The sequence below is a fragment of the Cibotium barometz genome, chromosome 21 (genome assembly GCF_041138505.1).
Source record: "Cibotium barometz isolate CiBa-2024 chromosome 21, ASM4113850v1, whole genome shotgun sequence".
NCBI classification, from domain to species: Eukaryota; Viridiplantae; Streptophyta; class Polypodiopsida; order Cyatheales; family Cibotiaceae; genus Cibotium; species Cibotium barometz.
Genome location: NC_141066.1, coordinates 53,627,637 through 53,645,534, shown reverse-complemented (window position 1 = coordinate 53,645,534; position 17,898 = coordinate 53,627,637).

The window sequence follows — 17,898 nt, the reverse complement described above, 5'->3', positions numbered from 1 at the left end:
GAATAATTGAAGGAAGACATGGACACGAGAAGAGAAGCTGCCACAAGAAGAGAAGCTGCCCAAGAAGACTAAAAGAAGAGACGGACGCGTGGAGAGAAGCTGCCCCACGACAAGAAGACTGAAGACAAGAGAAGATGTGAGGCTCCAAAGAGTGAGGAGCCATGTGAAAATTTCAGAGAGAGAGAGAGAGAGAGAGAGAGAGAGAGAGAGAGGGAACCCACAACCCAATGTAACCTGCCCCAACAAAGTAAAACCACCTCTAAGCCACCGATGATGTAGGCCACGTGGTAGATGTATGTGTGAGCACTTTAGTCAAGGTCGCGGGCACTTATAGTAGCCTTGGACACATAGAGAGAGAGAGTGTCAAGGACTATGGAGTTTAGAGACTTGAGGCACTGGTCGCGGGCTGTCAAGTAAGAAAGAAACTTGATACAGGGTCCAGGTGTGCTAAGATAACTTGAGGGGAGGAGTAGACACTAGTCGCGGACTATCAAGTAAGGGGAGGCAAACTTGGTATAGGGTCTAGGTGTACTAGGAGTATTCACTTGAGGGGAGGTGTTGAAAATACAAGTGAATAGGGTGTGTGCGGGAACAAGCCCTTGGTTAGAGGATGTAAAAGAGAATGAGTAAATGTGAAAGAACCTGTGAAAAGGTGAGAAGAATCTACTAGGAGAGAATAAAGGGTAGCATGAGAAGATTTAGGAAGTGTGGAGATATTCTGGGAGATATTCTGGGAAAAGTGAAGAGGTGGAGAGAATCAAGGAAAAGAGGTGGAGTGAATCATGGAGAAATCAATGGGATTTGATGCTTGATGTAAACTCTATAAATTGAGGCATTGCCCTAATGAGAATTTGCTGGTTTTTGAGTATCCATGCCTACATTAATCTATTTGTTAATTATCCACTAATTACGTCTTAATTATTTGCTAATCACTTTGTTAATGATGTTGATTCTAGTGTTTGATCCACCATAGCTCATCACAATGCTCAAATTTCAACAATGGATACCCACCTAAGGCCGCACTCACTGGCATTATGAGATGATGATGGCTTGTGGGTGCCATGTAGACTACTCGAGCACATAGCCCCCAATGAAAAACCCTTCAAAACATAGCTTAAAAGATTTAAAGGTATGGTGGCACTCTCATGTCACTTCATAGATCTTGAAAAAAAACAAGTCTGCAAGCTCAGCAAAGGGGATATCGGCCAACGCTTCCTCTCATGGTTGGCATGTTTTGTCTTCCACATTTTTGAAGGAGAGGAGAAAGTTGAGGTTGAGCTCCCCTAGCTACGCCTTGGGGAGTTTGTCATAGAGAAGGTTGAGAAAGACAGGGTAGCGATCTGCCGGTCCCAGTGAATCTGTGCTTGTCCAAAAAGACTTCCCCGGGGCTGCACTGGGGCAGCCGAGAAATCTCACCGCTTCAAGGCCAGTGCTAGCGGCAAAGGATATTCAAGACAAAGATGACTCTGCCCCCATTCTAGAAATATAAATCAAAACTCTATTTCCAGTGGTGGTTGGGGGGGTGCTCTTTCTCTTTTTGTACGACATCAAAAAATCTTGTAGGATTCGCATTGCGTTAGCATGATCAAGGTGATGACCTCCTGGCAAAGTCTTCAAGGCTACTATTGGTGTGCTGGAATCTCTATGCACCAGCTCATGTTAGCTCCCCCATCGGCCTGTTGTCCAAGGTGATGACCTCCCGGCAAAGTCTTCAAGGCTACTATTGGTGTGCTAGAATCTCTATGCACCAGCTCATGTTAGCTCCCCCATCGGCCTGTCGTCCTCCAACCCAGTCCTATCCAAATCGGTCTGCAAATTGGAGTCACTCCTCTACATGGTGTCACTACTATTGTCGGTGTCGTCGTCTCATGATCCACAAGCACCCTCCTTTTCTTTTTACTGATGGAGGCATTAAGTTCCTCCACGATGTCCTTCGTAGCTACTTCCCTCCTTCTCATCTCCTATTTTGTGACTTTCTTCATAGTCTGCTTAGTGTGCACCATGGCCTTGAATGTATCAAATGGCCCAAAGAGGATGTGTATGCTCTCAAATGTATGAAATGGCCCATAGAGGAAAATCTCCTTATATAGAGCTCAAAAAATGTCATCATTGCAAGAAACCCTAATTTTAGGACGCATTTTACACAGGCCAGAAGGGTGTGAAAATGCCCAGTCTGAGCACCTCTCACAAGGCATTTTTGCACCCTTTTGGCCCACATTTTTTTTAACCCAAAAAAATCAATTCTACAATACTTGACAATCTCCCTCCCTTGATAATCCACAATTTTGACATGAAATGATAGTTGGAAAAACAAAAAACAAAAAACAAAAATTGTGGCAAAAAGACACTTGAATCTATATATGGCAAAAAATAAAATTATCATTTATTGGTATCGTATTACATAAAGGGTAGAAGTGAGTATTATAAGCCAAAATGTTTCATCAAAATTCCGTCCATTACAAGATCCTAACTAGGGAAATAGATCATTCGAAGCAAGCTTAGAGCTACATTGGATTTAATTGTGGTTGAAACAGCAGGGGACCCCACTACTTGGACAATGTTATGCACAATAGCTTCTTGGTGTTGTGCAATATTTGCAGCATAGCGCAAGGCCAAGGCTTGTTGGTCTTCTTGCGGCACTACGGGGTTACTGGGGGTCTACTACCTTTGACGTGTGGTGGATTGCACTTTGGTTTACACTGCAAACCTGCAAAACAAGATTTTTAATCATAAAAAATTTATTCCATGAAACAAATGATTCTCTAAGGCTCTTACACATTACTAACCCAAGAACTATGGCCAATGCGGCCTCCAAGGTTTTGCAAATCTTGGATGTGCGAACACCATCTCCCTCTCTCCAAGCGTGCTTCCTGGGATAGGGAGGTGGCCTCCTCTTCAGTTAGAATGCGTGGCTATAGGTCAAGCAAATATTGTGCAAGCTCCTCAATGTTCATGGTTGCCATGACAAGGAGTGCTCAAAGAAGAAATGGAATGGAAAATGAGAGGGGGATCCTAGGGAGGCTATTTATAAGCATTGGAAGAGCCAACCCTATAGCCTAACTCCTAGACCCTAGACCATATAACCAAAACCATAGACGTTAATAGAGGCCCAAACTTTTTCCAATCTCCTTCATGTTATCTTCCATATGCAGCATGGCATGCGGGTCCTGTCCCTGTCCTCCACTGTGGTTCTTTCTTCCCTTTCCATGTCCGCTTGGCAAGCTAAATTTGGACCTTTCAGTCCTCTCCCATGAAATGTTTTTGCCAAAGATGTATCGAAAGAACCAATCAAACATTTCCTTGAGATAGTTTGTGTGAGTTTTACCAGCTCCATGTCATGTGTTCTTGAAGTACACTCTTCTTGCACGATAATGACTCTTCTCCAATCCTTGGGTACTCCACATGTCAAGGGAGCCATATGTGTTCCTAAATCATGTGCCATGAGCGTACAATATGTGTTGTAGTCAGAGAACAATATGTGTTGTAGTCAAAGACCAAAACCACATTTCTGTAAAATGCATTAATAAAAGATATTGTGTAAACCTTAGAAATCTATGGAATACCATGTAATGCACGATATTCAATTCACCGCATGTGTTGACCACCGCTTTAATGAAGCTTTGTGACTCTTCTTGAAACTGTTTGCGTTGTTCCTCAGTTGTGCTGCTTAGACTCATCAACAACACAACCTTGTTGAAATCTACCCACACCTGCTCACGCAAGATAATAATATTTACATCCAAGCATTCTAAGAGGTAGTGCAAGCACAAAGGTCTTTCCACATCTCCCATCTCTTTCGAGCTATGATTTCCACACCTTCCCTGTGTGCATTTTCTAGAACCTTCTTGCCTGCATTTGCAGGCCACTGTGGAGAAACCTTCTAGCCTTTGTGCCACTCATTGAAGCCTTATGTGCAGCCATATGACAACCTCTTGAGGTCTTTTGGTTCACTCGAATCTCCACTTTACCACCATGACAACCAATCTCATTGAGAATGTTCACTACTTTTGTAATCACCTCACCTTGTCAAGCTTCACCAGGAATAGTGAAAACATAGTCTATGTGACAGTTTAAGAGGCGGTTAAAGATACGCATGAAAGCATGAAAAGTACAAAAGAGAACATTCTTGAGAGGAAAAGGAAGACTAGGGTTCCAACTATTATCTCGCAAATACCTCGTTGGAGGCACCAGCATAGGTGATGAAAGTACACCACCATCCCATTCACCCTCGCGAGTCGCAACTGCCCATTTTGTCACATTCCTCTTCACCAATGTCCCTCCCCTTGCATTTATTCTTGCCTTTTTCACTCCATGCATGCACCAAGGGCATGGATGAGTAGTATTTTCACCTTCAGTAGTGCAACCAAGCATACACTTGATTGTCTTCAAGTCCCCACCTAGATGCCAAATCACTATTTTTGGCTCCCACACCTAGTTGTGAGAATGATTATGTGGAAAGTGATAGGATAATTTGGAGGCATTAAATGAGGGTGATTTGGTGGGAAAGTGGAGGCAATAAATGAGGGAGAAAAGGATGTCACATTGAAGGAGATAGAGAAGGCTTTGGGGGGAAATGGAGGTTGAAAAATGATTTATGACTTGGCATGTGCAAAGAGACTACACTTGTGGGCCAAGGCTCAACAAAGCTGGTTGGTGTGCATAAGTGGTAACCATTTTTCAGCTTTATGCAAACTATAAAACTGAGTTTTTGATATGATTTGCAAAGTAGATTCAGTTTTAGTACAACAAGCACATTCAGAGATTGATTAAGAGAAGTTATAAGTGTCATTTTACAATGCAATGCTTCACATAATGCTTATGATGCACTTTAAGATGAATGCCATCAATGATTAATGGAGGAATGAAACCTGTGGTGTATGGGTGAACTCATGGAAAGCTAAAACCTTCCACAGCTCAAAGGCAAAAGACATGCACTGTTCACACACAGCTCAAATTTCTGTGGGCAGTAGGGAGGCAAGAAAATGAAGCTCCTAAGCTTTGGTGGGAAACATGTAACACAAGAGAAGAGCTTTTAAGCTCCAGTTTGTTTTCAAATCAGTCAAAGAGAGTTTTTTAGCTCTATGAAAATAAAATAAAAAAGAGCTTTTAGGCTTTGTGGTAAGAGAAACAAGAAAAGCCAAATTTTTGGCTGTGGCGTTGGGTTGTGTGGAGGTGTCGGAGGAGGAGTACTTGCGTGCATGTGCTCTTGCACCGCCTGTGCTGAAAATGAGGCTCCCTACTGCTGCCTCCATCTCCCGCCTCCCATTGCAGAACTCCCCGCCACCCCCACTGCCGCCTCCATCACCTCACCACCCTGCCTCTTCCACTTCCCCCGCCGCCCTCGCGCCACCTCCCTCTCCCCCCGTTACCCCCTCTCGCAGCGCCTCACCACCCCCCCTCACAGAGTCGCCCTTACCACCCCTCCAAACCCACCAACCCGCGGCCCCGTCTTCCGCCACCCTGTCAACGCACCCTCACCTCACCTCGTCACCCCTCGCGCCTCTTCTCCCGCCTCGTCACCCCTTCCGCCTCGTCCTACCCGCCTCTCCGACTGTCGCCCTTGCCACCCCGTCTCCCGCCACCCCCTCGACCACCCTTAGCCCACGGCAGCCAGCAAGCGTGCAGCCAGCAAGCGTGCAGCCAGCAAACGACCAGTCACGGCAACCAGAAGAGTGGAGCAACCACAGCAGGTAGAAAGAAAAGCCGGCTCGTGAGCTCCCACGGCAGCCAGCAAGGGGGGCCTGCACAGAATATAGAGGAAAGAAGTAACGTGAAGAAGGGGGAGGAGAGGAAGTAAGTGGCACCGTCTGTGGCACCACAGAAAGCAAAGGCCGAGCAGCTCCCCACCACGTGCAGCACACCACAGAGAAAGCAAGTGATGGGTGGGGAGGATTACGGGCTCCCCACCACAGCCCGGCGAGCACAGCATCAGAAGCAAGGGCGAGCACAGCATCAGAAGATGAGCAAAGGAAGAGGTGGGGAGGATAACGGGCTCCCCACCCCCCTTAATTTTTTTGTTTTTTGTTTTGTTTTTTCCCCTAACCTACCTTCTCCCCTTTTGGATCCCTTCCAAACGTCCCCCAATTTTTTGAATTCTTCCCCCTTTCCCACCTATCCTATCCCCCTAACCCTCCTACCAAACTTATTAACTCCCACCCACTAACCCTTATCCACTTCTAACATCACCTTTCTTCCCTAGCCAACCCATCTATTTTTATTTTTATTTTTATTTTGCACACCCTAACCATACTAACTTTCCATTTGCACACATGCACACACCCACACTTTCACAACACTTAGATTCTCACAAAGCACATAAACACTACACACAAAAAGAAAATATAAAAAATAAAAGATATAGAAAAAAGGATTCCAACAAGCAAGTATATGAACCCAAGTGAATGGAACACTCATCTCTTCCACATGTGCTTTATCGACTTCATCTTCATCATCGACATTTTGGCTTCATGATATGTATGCACCTATACTTTGGGAGCCATTTTCCATCTTCATTTGGGACGTTGGTGGTATTTACCCTAGAGGTGGGGGAGCATCCCTTACCTCACCCTTCACAAGGATCTTGGGTTTCATCGACTGATCTTGCAAATCTTCATTGGCCATATTTTACCACATTGATGTATCACTTTGTATCTACCCCCCTTGTACTCACATCACTTTTTTACATCCCGAGGACGGGATGTGCTTTAGAGGTGGGGCAATGTTAACCCATTTAGGTTAACACCTAGGCCAACATTTGAGCTTCATTATTATTCGGGTACATGTGCACACATTGCACCTCCATTGTATTTGATTTGGTGTACACATACCTATGGTTTATACCTTAGGGAATGGGGATGGTGGCCTCCTTAGCCACACCTCATTGGTTGTAATTTGTGTGATCACCCTATGCTTGCCATGTGGCATAGAGGATAGCCATTTTTGCTATATAATGAAGGGCAAGCTAGGGGGGTCTCTCATTCCCTCTAGCCCAAGTTGGAATCCACTCTTGTGTACTCTTTGAGTGTCTTGGGTGTGTACATAGGGTCTTCTTCTTTCATTTTATTGCTTTCTAGAAGTCATGCAAGTGTGAGTTTCTTATGTGAGTGAGAGACATGTGAGTATGCTTGTTCTTGTGATGGCTTGGTTGAGGATCCTTCTTGCTTGGAAAGCCATCTAGAGTGGATGTGTGTGTACGGCTTGGAGTGGCATGCCTTGCTTCTTTTCTAGGGATTCCTTTTGTGGTGAGGGTACCTAACCATGAGTGAGTTGTAGTCCCGACCCTAATCATCATTTGGTGTGTGGGATATGTTGAGTTGGGTGAGAGTTGAGTAGTTTTTACATTTTGTTCCTTATTCCCTTACCAAATCCTTTTCCGTTTTCTTTGTTGTTAGATTAGGTTCCTTACCCTTCCTCTTCCTTGTCTTCATCCCCGAGAGCCGGAGTGAGACCGGTGACTTGGGAAGGTTGCCTTCTATGTGGCTTCCAATGCCACGCGAACACCCGGAGGTGCAGATTTACCCTTAACAGAGGTGGTTTACACACACATACTACCTCACTCAATATAAGAGTGGGTTTACACATAGGTAAGACCTTGATTCCTAACAGTCACTGCCTCAAATATTGTCAAGGATAAATCACATGGCTCTAGTTTCACAGGCCAATTATGAGATCCCTTAAGTAAAGTAGACACAGAATCACATCACACACGAGCATACACTTACACATAATGTTGACCAAGTACACACACAACACGGTCTAGCAACCATTCACACACACACTTAGATAAAGTATGCACATTGACCATAATAACCACACAAAGATAAGGCCTTTCTTCCACACAACCTCCCTCAAAAGCTATCCCTCCTGATATCGTAAGGATAAATCAGGACTTGTAGTCTTTCACATGCCTATAGTGATGCGCATGCAGTTCTATTATTCTTGTTGCATATGATTAGCAGTGATGGGGATAACATCTTATAAAGAGCTAAAAGTTAGAAACCCCGCTATATTGACGCAATAAGAGATGTGTGTGTTGGCAACTCCATTGGGAAGATTTAGTAATTCTGCTCTATATCCTAAGGTACCTAAGTTAAATGTTGTTATTAAGGCATATCCAATTTAGCACCGAATAGTTAAGGGACAACTTATGTAGTCTTGGCATCATGCTAAGTAGCCTACTTGGCATCCATCCAAGTAGGATACATGTAAGTGTGGAATGACATAGCCATATTCGGGTGCACTAAGTGTACAGGGAGATCTTCTTAGGACACACTACCCTACCACACCCAAAGGGACTCAAATTGATCTTAAAAGCTATCCCACAACTTTAGGTATGGTTGATATGTTTGGATGGGTGCAACTAGACTTATTAACAATCTATTATTATCCTAGTTGGTTGATATGTTTGGATGGGTGCAACTAGACTTATTAACATAGGGTGGTGGTATTGAGAAATGTGGTGTCATTGAGTACAAGAGGAAGAGATAGGGAGTCAGTTGTGGCAAGCCAAGCAAGAGCAAATTCCAACATGAAGCCACAAGAATTATCCTAGATTGATGTACAAGCCCAAGGGTATACCTCCTCATATAAAAGGGAGTGATTTCAAACAATGAAAAATAATCACTTGCACTTATCTCAAGTTTCTCTATGTGTCCAAGTTAACCTATCTTCTTGGAGTCTAATTAACTTGAGTGCAATTTAATTAGCACACACTCATCATCATGAGTTCAATTAGGTAGATCACCCATCTTAGATTAGTCACGTTAATTGTGTTGTCATTAGTGTAAGATTAGGCTTTGATTAGATAGATGTTTTATCAAGGATAAATCACATGGCTCTAGTTTCACAGGCCAATTATGAGATCCCTTAAGTAAAGTAGACACAGAATCACATCACACACGAGCATACACTTACACATAATGTTGACCAAGTACACACACAACACGGTCTAGCAACCATTCACACACACACTTAGATAAAGTATGCACATTGACCATAATAACCACACAAAGATAAGGCCTTTCTTCCACACAACCTCCCTCAAAAGCTATCCCTCCTGATATCGTAAGGATAAATCAGGACTTGTAGTCTTTCACATGCCTACAGTGATGCGCATGCAGTTCTATTATTCTTGTTGCATATGATTAGCAGTGATGGGGATAACATCTTATAAAGAGCTAAAAGTTAGAAACCCCGCTATATTGACGCAATAAGAGATGTGTGTGTTGGCAACTCCATTGGGAAGATTTAGTAATTCTGCTCTATATCCTAAGGTACCTAAGTTAAATGTTGTTATTAAGGCATATCCAATTTAGCACCGAATAGTTAAGGGACAACTTATGTAGTCTTGTTGGCATCATGCCAAGTAGCCTACTTGGCATCCATCCAAGTAGGATACATGTAAGTGTGGAATGACATAGCCATATTTAGCACCGAATAGTTAAGGGACAACTTATGTAGTCTTGGCATCATGCCAAGTAGCCTACTTGGCATCCATCCAAGTAGGATACATGTAAGTGTGGAATGACATAGCCATATTAAGGCATATCCAATTTAGCACCGAATAGTTAAGGGACAACTTATGTAGTCTTGGCATCATGCCAAGTAGCCTACTTGGCATCCATCCAAGTAGGATACATGTAAGTGTGGAATGACATAGCCATATTCGGGTGCACTAAGGGTACAGGGAGATCTTCTTAGGACACACTACCCTACCACACCCAAAGGGACTCAAATTGATCTTAAAAGCTATCCCACAACTTTAGGTATGGTTGATATGTTTGGATGGGTGCAACTAGACTTATTAACAATCTATTATTATCCTAGTTGGTTGATATGTTTGGATGGGTGCAACTAGACTTATTAACATAGGGTGGTGGTATTGAGAAATGTGGTGTCATTGAGTACAAGAGGAAGAGATAGGGAGTCAGTTGTGGCAAGCCAAGCAAGAGCAAATTCCAACATGAAGCCACAAGAATTATCCTAGATTGATGTACAAGCCCAAGGGTATACCTCCTCATATAAAAGGGAGTGATTTCAAACAATGAAAAATAATCACTTGCACTTATCTCAAGTTATGGGAACGTTTACTGTTGGTACCCTTTCTCCTTGCACATCTTGTCTATATCGCGATGTACCACAATGCGGACATTGTACTGCGTTGTTATATTCTTGTCGATAAAGAATACAATCATTTGGACAAGCATGGTGTGTGTTGTAGTCCATGCCAATCAAGTGCAACAATGCTTTTACTCAACTAGGGTCTGCTGGCATCTCATTATCTTTTGGAAATATTTGATGTTTCAATAAGCTGTTACACAAAATAGTCAGGCTAAGAAAATACATATAAAGGTACATAACTCACTAATTGCATATGATATCATCACTTACGTAAAAAGTTTTGATATGCTCGTATTAGACCATATAAAAAGGCAAGTTCAATATGGATAGGTAATCGCGTAAAATAGACACATGTGCTCCACGATATAGTGGAAGATGAGCAAGCCTGCATAGCTCTTTCTCTTCTTGGGAAGCGTATTCCACACATCGTGTGTTTTCTTCTACCGCTTTGTGTTCCAAACACCTCGATCTTATGTTCCATCATGTAAGGCATTTATCATGTCATCCATGTCATGTTCTAGTATTTTATCTCCGAATATGCCTCAAGTTCCTCGGGTTATTGGATCACCTCATTTGTAGCTACTCTTGTTGGTCTCCATCGTTCAGGCCGGATATCCACTGGTTCATCATTGTTGAAGCGCGCATTGCAACTAATTAGATGTTCCAATTGCTCCACTAGAAATATATTCTCCATTTTTTTGTATGATCATTGCAAATTCATTGACGTCAAGCCACTTGGTATTTGCAGCGAGTACATGGGCAAAGTTTCTTCTCCTCTAAATCAACAAAATTTGAGGGTGTGGAATCATCCATGGTTTCCATATTGATTTGTAATGGGAACCAATGCTTATTTTTGGAGGAGATTCCTCCCTTAAGTAATTGTGGAGGGTGGTAGTCGGTGATAGGTAATTTGAAATGACGAGGTTGTCGCAGAATCTGGAAAGATTTTGAATTTGAATGCAAAGTAGCGATTGTCTGTGAGATCCCTGTCCCCACTGCGCAGCGAATTCAAGGGTGCTAGAGCAGCGGAAGGAGCACTTCTTGTGCGGGGCAGGGTCCCTCACTCAAGGCCTCGCCCACGGATGTCCGGACAAGAGACTAATCCCTCGGTTCTTCCAAAACCAAACCCGGAAAAACTTCCCTCGCTCGGAAAGCACAAGAAATTCCTCCAGGACCATTTTTACTCTAACGTAGTCAAAAGCCTTAACTAACTGAACTCATTTGATCGAACCCATAAGTATTAAAGTCAGATCAAGGAAAAGATTGCACTTGGATCATAGAGACCAATGCTTTTTTCCTTATTGAGAGGCATAGCCGTTGATTCTTTTCCATAGAATAATTTTTATCCAAGATTTACTTCATCTATCGTACCATAACAGAATCGAGTCTCATTTTTGGGATCCATCAGTCCAGCCTAACCCCATCGAGTCTCATGGGTTACTACTGTAGTGATGGAATCCATTAGGAATTTGGTTAGGTTTTGTCCCGGGTACTAGGGAAAAGAGTTCCGAGGCTCCCTAGCCAGATATTCATGCAAACTTAAAACTAGTCACACCACTTACACACCCAATATGAAATTGCCTTTTTCACAGATTCAGTTGTCTTTAAAACAATCATTTAATGAAATCATAGTTACGGATCATAATCCTCCAAAATCTCCAGTTGAATTCTAATTTCCAATCATTCCTTCATTAGTGTACCTATGGCATCATTGGCAACCAGAACGCTCACCACCTGTCCACTCAGGGGCCTTTTGGATGGTTTGTAGCTCATAGTACTTGGCAATATATTCACATATCAAAATGGAATCTCTGTTGAAGATCAGCAAGATCAACAACAACGGATCCATATAAAAGAGCCATGGACTCATCTGTTGAGGACCAGCAAGGTCAATCAGCCAGATCCCATGCTCGATTTTAGAAAACAACTCTTACTCATTGTTTTAATATCTTCCTCAACGCACGCATGGGTATCGTCGGTGACCCAGAGTTCTTTGAATCCAATGGCATCCAAGTACCTTTACTCTTTTTCCATCATTTGTACTCTAATCTAATGTACAACTGCGCAACGAATTCAAGGGTGCTAGCACAGCGAAAGTAGCACTTCTTGCGTGGGGTAGGGTCCCTCACTTGGGGCCTCGGCGAGACGGATGTTCGGACAAGAGACTAATTCCTCGGTTCTTCCAAAACCGAACTCCGAAAAAATTCCCTCGCCCGAAAAGCACGGGCGATTCCTCCAAGAAAATTTTTACTCTAAGGTAGTCAAAAGCCTTAACTAACTGAACTGATCTGACTGAACCCGTAAGTATCAAAGTCAGATCAAGGAAAAGGTTGCACTTGGATCATAGAGACCAACGCTTTTTTCCTCATTGAGAGGCACAGCCGTTGATTCTTTTTCGTAGAACCATTTTTATCCAGGATTTACTTCATCTATCGTACCATAACAGAATTGAGTCTCATTTTTGGGATCCATCAGTCTAGCCTAACCCCATCCAGTCCCATGAGCCAGCCACCCAACCACTGTAGTGATGGGAATCATTAGTAATTTGGTTAGGTTTTGTCCCGGGTACCAGGGAAAAGAGTTCCCAGGCCCCCTTAGCTTGATATTCATGCAAACTTAAAACTAGTCACACCACTTACACACCCAATATGAAATTGCCTTTTTCACAGATTCAGTTGTCTTTAAAACAATCATTTAATGAAATCATAGTCACTGATCATAATCCTCCAAAATCTCCGGTTGAATTCTAATTTCCAATCATTCCTTCATCGGTGTACCTATGGCATCATTGGCAACCAGAATGCTCACCACCTGTCCACTCAGGGTTTTTTTGTGATGGTTCCTAGCTCATAGTACTCGGCAATATATTCACATATCAAAATGGAATGTCCAATGAAGATCAGCAAGATCAACCAACGGATCCATATAAAAGAGCCATGGACTCATCTATTGAGGACCAGCAAGGTCAATCAACCAGATCCATGCCCAAATTCAGAAAACAACTCTTACTCATTGTTCCAATATCTTCCTCAATGCACGCATGGGTATCGTCGATGACCCAGAGCTCGAGCACCGTATGGTCAGCACCCTCTAGGATCCTAGAGCTTCACTCATAGGCCGCTTTCTTGGTCCCTAATCCACCGTACCGGAACCTCACCATTTTAATTGTTGGTCAAGACCTTAGCCAACTTTGCTACACGAGACGTCCTCCGTTGACGCTCCATCAGCTGTTGCAACTTTATCAGAGTAGGTCTCCACGACCTCATTCACAAGACGGTCAAAATGCTTCCCCAGCATTCTTGACATAAAACAGTCATTTAAAACATGCCATAAATACAGTCTCTATAATGAACTCTCGTCTTTCCACATTGTTCCATCATCAATCCACATTATTTAATTCCACAACCATTTCATAAGTATTCCACAACCATTTCATAAGTATTCCTATTCTCATCCAATCACATCATTTTCATCTCATCACATCTTTCCACAATTTATCCTCATCAGATCTCATCCACTCGCATCTACCCATATCCACATCAGATCTCATCCACTCGCATCTACCCATATCCACATCTCATCCACTCGCATCTACCCACATCCACATCAGATCTCATCCACTCGCATCTACCCATATCCACTCGCATCCAATCACATCATTTTCATCTCATCACATCTTTCCACAATTTATTCTCATCAGATCTCATCCACTCGCATCTACCCATATCCACATCTCATCACATCACATATATTCACATCACATCTCATCCACTCGCATCTACCCATATCCACATCACATCACATCACATCTCATCCACTCGCATCTACCCATATCCATATCTTATCACATCAGGTTCATTCACATCTCATCCATTCAGACCACATCACATTCACTCACACCACATCTCATTCATTTTACCTCACATCTCATTCATTCACATCCCATCACATCACATTCATTCATATCCATCACATTCATTCTCATCACCAATTATATCACATCACTTCTATCCACATCATATCTCATTCATACACATCTCATATATTCATGACACATCACATCTCTTTGCATCACATCACATTCTTTCACATACACATATATATCCATTCTTTCACATACATCCATATCCATTCTTTCACATACATCCACATCCATTCAATCACATACTCATTCGCATCCATTCTTCACATACACATTCACATCACATTCTTTCACATACACATTCACATCCATTCTTCACTTATACATTTACATCCATTTTCATCACATATCATCCACTCATATCCCATATCATTCATTTACATCCTGATTCACATGACATCACATCTCATCCATCCATTTATTCACATCTATCTGATTCACATCACATCTCATCACATCTATTCACATCACATCCATCCATTCATTCATTTAGACTTATCTGATTTTCATCACATCTGATTACATTTATTCACCTCACATCTCATCACCTCTATTTACATCACATCCATCCATCCATTCACATCTATCTGATTCACATCACATCTATTCACCTCATATCTCATCACCTCTATTCACATCACATCCATCCATCCATTCGCATCTATCTGATTCACATCACATCTCATCACATCTATTCACCTCACATCTCATCACCTCTATTCACATCACATCCATCCATCCATTCACATCCATTCATCCATTCACATCTATCTGATTCACCTCACATCTCATCACCTCTATTCACGTCACATCCATCCATCCATTCACATCTATCTAATTCCCATCACATTTCATCACATCTATTCATCTCTATTCACATCACATCCATCCATCCATTCACATCTATCTGATTCACATTACATCTATTCACCTCACATCTCATCACCTCTATTCACATCACATCCATCCATCCATTCACATCTATTTGAATTACATCACATCCCATCACATCTATTCACCTCACATCTTATCACCTCTATTCACATCACATCCATCCATTCATTCACATCTATCTGATAAAATTTAAACATAGAATTTAAGAGAATTCTAATTTTGATATAAAGATTCTTTACGCATCTATTTATGCATAAAAATCAACTTCAGTGGGAATAACACTTTTATAAAAATCCTTTTATGCATTTATTTATGCATAAAATCAATTTTAATGAGAATCACACTTTTGAAAGAAAAATAAATCCTTTATGCATCTTTCTATGCATAGAATCACTTTTAATAAGAATAACACTTTTAAAATAAAAATAAATCCTATATGCATCTTTCTATGCATAGAATTAGTTTTAATGAGAATAACTCTTTTGATATAAAAATAAATCCTTTATGCATCTTGCTGTGCATAAATCAATTTTAATGAGAATAACACTTTTGAAATAAAAATAAATCCTTTATGCATCTTTCTATGCATAAAATCAATTTTAATGAGAATAACACTTTTGGATATAAAAATAAATCCTTTATGCATCTTTCTATGCATAAAATCAGTTTTAATGAGAATAACACTTTTGAATATAAAAATAAATCCTTTATGCATCTTTCTATGCATAAAATCAATTTTAATGATAATAACACTTTTGATATAAAAATAAATCCTTTGTGCATCTTTCTTTGCATCAAATCAATTTTAATGAGAATAACGCTTTTGAAATAAAAATAAATCCTTTGTGCATCTTTATGTCTATAAAATCAATTTTAATGAGTAACACTTTAGAATATAAAAATAAATCCTTCATGCATCTTTCTATGCATAAAATAAATTTTAATTAGAATAACACTTTTGATATTAAAAAAATCCTTTATGCATCTTTCTATGCAAAAAACCAATTTTAATGAGAATAACACTTTTGATATTTAAAAAAATCCTTTATGCATCTTTCTATGCATAAAATCAATTTTAATGAGAATAACACTTCTGAATATAAAAATAAATCCTTTATGAATCTTTCTATGCATCAAATCAATTTTAATGAGAATAACACTTTTGAATATAAAAATAAATCCTTTATGCATGTTTCTGTGTATAAAATCAATTTTAATGAGAATAACACTTTTGAAATAAAAATAAATCCTTTATGTATCTTTCCATGCATAAAATCAATTTTAATGAGAATAACACTTTTGAATTAAAAAATAAATCCTTTATGCATCTTTCTATGCATAAAATCAATTTGAATGAGAATAACACTTTTGAATATAAAAATAAATCCTTTATGCATCTTTCCAAGCATAGAATTTAAATTCAATGAAAACAACACTTTTATAATAAAAATTTCCATTATGCATCTTTCTATGCATGAAAATTAAATTCAATGAAAACAACACTTTTATAGTAAAAATTTCCATTATGAATCTTTCTATGCATAGAATTTAATTTAATAATTACTATCATTGATATCCATGCATATTAATATGTGAATATGTACATGGAGTAAATTAGAATATTTCTTTTAGAATGCACAAAAGGTGGGAATTACTCTTTTGGAATAACATAAAAAATAAACTTTCCTTTTCCACAAAAATTCTATAAAATTTAACCATAACCTCCTTTGTATGGCTGACCATTTCTCATTTTTAACATTCTATTTTCAAATTAAGTTAATCCCAATTAGATGTAAAGGACTCTAATCTACTCAATTTTCACTTTCAAGGGAGTAAAAAAAAAGAAAAGTTTAATTAATCTTTTTCTTTAACATTCTAGGATAAAGAAGGACTGAATTGTAAGGAAGAGAAGGGGATGGCCTTTTCATCAAGGCATAGCATCAGAATTTACTTTAATCAACCATAAAAAAACAAGAAGATCAAGAAAACCATAGATTTAAAATTAAAAAGTAAGAAGAATTTAGCTTACATAGAGTTTGTAAGCTTTCCTTTGGCTTGAGGGATTGAGGGTTCTACTCTTATTTGGATTAAGAGCGGCCACCAATAACTTTGGAGAGGATTAAGCCAAAAACAATTGAATTATCAAGAAAATTCAATGTAATTGGATTATCAAGAAAATTCAATGTAATTGGATTATCAAGAAAATGTAATACAATGTAATTGGATTATCAAGAAAATTCAATGTAATTGGCTCTGGGTACGAGTAGAGTAACAGTGCATAAACACTATTAACCTTTTACAAAGGGAGAGGCTTCTATTTATAGGAAAAAATGAGCCTCTAACCAAGCAAACTGATTCTAGAATTTTCCAAATCAGCTTGGTCAAATTTTAACCATTTTTGGGTCAGTTTAGCTTACTTTTTGGATCTAGTTAAAACAGGAGAGAGGAGAGATGAAAATATCTCATTATTTATGAGTTCAAAACTCCTCCACATATGTGAAATAGGTGCCTCCTTCATGAGGGGAGATCCCCACACTGAGGTGTCAAAAATGCATCATTTCCTTTAAATATCTCTTCTTTTTTAACTAATAAACCTTGTCCTTAGTCAACTCTTCATCTTATGTGAGCATTAACTCATTTTTGGGCGATTTTCTTTTATTCTTCAATTTATCTCCTCCCTACATTTGGATTAATCTTATTGGTCCATAGGAACCTTAATTGGACTATAATTCAAAATGTTTTGAAAATCTAGACCCTTAGGCTAAGGTCCTTTAATTCGAATTTCACATTGGAAAGTTCTTTTTGAATTTCTATTTCAGAGGAGACCATTTTAGACACTAGGATGATTTTTATATCCAAAAATATCTCAATTTTGAATTATCTCTCTCTAGATATTTTCTCTCTCTAGGCCAAAACACGGTAAAACAGGATCTTTCTTTTATTTTAGAGAGGTGAATAATTAT